The sequence below is a fragment of the Chrysemys picta genome, chromosome 5 (assembly GCF_011386835.1).
Source record: "Chrysemys picta bellii isolate R12L10 chromosome 5, ASM1138683v2, whole genome shotgun sequence".
NCBI lineage: Eukaryota > Metazoa > Chordata > Testudines > Emydidae > Chrysemys > Chrysemys picta.
The window spans coordinates 27,861,869-27,864,868 of NC_088795.1; positions in this window are offsets into that span (position 1 = coordinate 27,861,869).

Sequence of the window (3,000 nt, forward strand, 5' to 3'; positions counted from 1 at the left end):
TGCAACTGTAGGGATGTTTTGGTTGTGGGCTTCCATGGTCACAGCTGGTATGTGTTTTGTGCAAGCCAGAGGGTCACTCGGTACTTTCTGCCTGAGGAGAACTGTTTTAAAAATAATAAAATAGAATGTTGTGCTGGTGGTTAGAGGATCTTATCCATCTCAGAGTCTGAAGTATCAGTGATGACACAAACTCCAATGCTTTAACCAGAACCATGTAGTGACCATGCTGCTTTTACTTAATTATTTGCATTATAGTAGCATGTACATATTTTCTACCAAATCCTGGGACCCATTGTGCTAAGCATTAAAAAATATGTCTGACCCCAATTGCTTACAGTCTAGACAGACAATGGGTGGTAAGGGAAACCAAAGCACAGAGAAGTGAAATAACCTGCCCAAGTTCACATGGCAGGGTAGTGGCAGCACTGGGAATAGAACTTGGGTCTCCCAGTCCTGGTTCAGTGCTCTTTCTACTACACTTGTTTCCCCAATGGTGGGTTGTGGGAAGAGTCTAGATGTGGGTCACCTCACTCCTTACCCTGCACTCTCTACCTTCCACTGGGCTTGGGCATCAGGCAGAGGGAGCAGTGTATCCATAAAAACATTACAGTTTTGATGAAGATAATACAAAATCAATATTGCCATTGCAGTTACTGGATTTAAAACATAGAAAATACTAGTTAGATACACACAGTACATATGTAATAGTGGTCCCCATAAAAGATTAAATGCAGCTGGTAGGTCACATTAGTAAAAAGTTCGGGAACCCCTGAAGCTGATCACGCTGTCCTTCTGCCTAATGATCAGACAAATAACCGTGTGAATAATCATTCCCTGCTCTTCATTAAGGGCCCAGTCCTATGAGGTGTTGAAGGATCTTCAGATCTTATGATTACATATGCCAGCAAATTATCTGTCATTCAAATGTATAGACCCCCCCAAATGCTCAAATTGTGAAGTTGGAGCATTCATATGCAACTTGTAAAGCTTATTTGGTGTTAACAAAACATTGGTTTTCTAACTAATTTAATTCACACATTGTCGTGCACATGTTCAATACCCTGTAGATGAAGGGACGATGGCCAGCTGGCATCTGGGGCAGTGTTCAGGTAATTTAGGGGTCTCTTTTGAAAAGTGCAACCTTGACTGTTTCTGACTTTCTAATTCTTGTTTGGGGGAAAAAACAAAAAACTAATAAATCCGAGTTATAGTTCTGTGCCTGCAATCTGAGTTTCACCTTACCAAAGCTTTCTGTGCAGGAATACACTATAGTACATGGTCAGCCACTGAACTGTCAAATAGGGCAGTATGTTGTAATACAGTTCAGTGTGACTCAGCTAATACTGTGTGGGAAATGTCGCTGGAATTTCCTGACTTTCATGGGTTGAAAATCTTTACTTGATTAAGTTCCTTAATAAACAGGCGTTTTTCTGGCTTTGCGTGATACTTTTTCAGTTTACAAGAAACAGAACTAGCTGTGGTCAGAATGGTCCACCTTGTTTCCCTGGATAAGTCTGCACTTCCTCTTGGCGCTATTTAATTTCCTATAATGTTTTATCTTTACCTCACACTAGTTTTAAGAAATAGAGTTGATTGTAACGGCCACATGACCAATAGCGTGAAATGCTTAGACTATGCAATACCGTGAGTACCCCTCCAAGAAATTAAATATCTCTCATACAGTCATGGGTTCCTCTGCGGAAATGAGAAGAGGAGAACTGAGAATGGGACTGGGCTGAAGGCACGCCGAGGTCTAATCCTGGTTGACCGTGATGCCTGTAAGCTTGGGCAAAACACATATTCTCTGCGTTCCTTTTTTTCATCTAGAAAAAGGGGCTAGTGCCACCAGACCTGTCTCCCAGTTTTGAACATTAAGAAGTTTGCAAAGCGAGTTGAAAATGACAAGTACAGTAAATTGTTATAATGAGCCCTATCACTGGAGTCGGGCAGCCTTTTCACTTATCTTCAGCATTAAGATTTTGTGGGCTACTAAAGGTACAATAGAGCATCGGACTTGCATAGCCAAAGTCCACAACGTTTGGATTCAATGTGCAATCTGACAATCGCTCAGCTGGAAGGTAAATAGTGTGACTGAATGAGGTAGGGAAATATAGAGAACCATGCTGGCAAGAGTACAAAGAATCTAAGAGTTTTGTGAGCACTTCCACAGCAACCCAAAGGGTAGATCTGGAAACAAACACTGACAAGCCATAACTAAACTCAAATAGTAGCCTCTTCTGTACCTGTACTAATGACTTTAATTTTGTGTTTGATGTAATAATTGTCATGGACTCCATTGAATCCTTAAGCAGTTGATTCATTTAGAAGGTTAGGTGAGGCTTACCACATTCCAATCAACTGACTAGAATGTGAATTACGCTGGCAGATATTCAGCACGGGGCGTCCATACAAAATTAATGGGCTCCCTGAAGTTGAAGCCATGGTATTAACTTAACTACCAGGGAAGACAGGAGAGCCATTAAGGATCATCTTGTGCTGGGAGAGCAATGGGTTTGACACAGGCTGTCCCAACACGTGGGTTAGTTTGCTCTGCAGGGTCTTGCTCTCTTGCTGAACTGCAGCGGGGAGGTGGCTGACTAGGAACAGGTGAAGGCTTGTGCCAGCCGGCGGCCTGCAGGTTCCCTGCCTTTGCTCCAAGACGTGTTGAATTCCTGCAGGCCAGGAGCAGGTGCGAACTGCGGCTTATTTCAAAAGGTCTCTGGCCCAAGCACTTCCTTTGGAGATGGAAAACGGGAAGCAGCCTGGCTTCCCCAGGGCAGCGCATCTTAGGAGCCGGCGAGGGGCAGGTGGGCTACGCACAATGGTGCCGGGCGGGCAGGTTCCTAACAGCTGTGGAGAAACAGGAGCCCGGATCAGTCCCGTTTGCCATGCACAAGCGCGCGGCTGCCGGGGGGACGGGACCCAGCGCGGCCAGAGAGCGCCACGTGGGGGCTACCTGCCCAGCCCAGCCCAGCCTTCTCCGGGCAGGGGCAGGGCTCG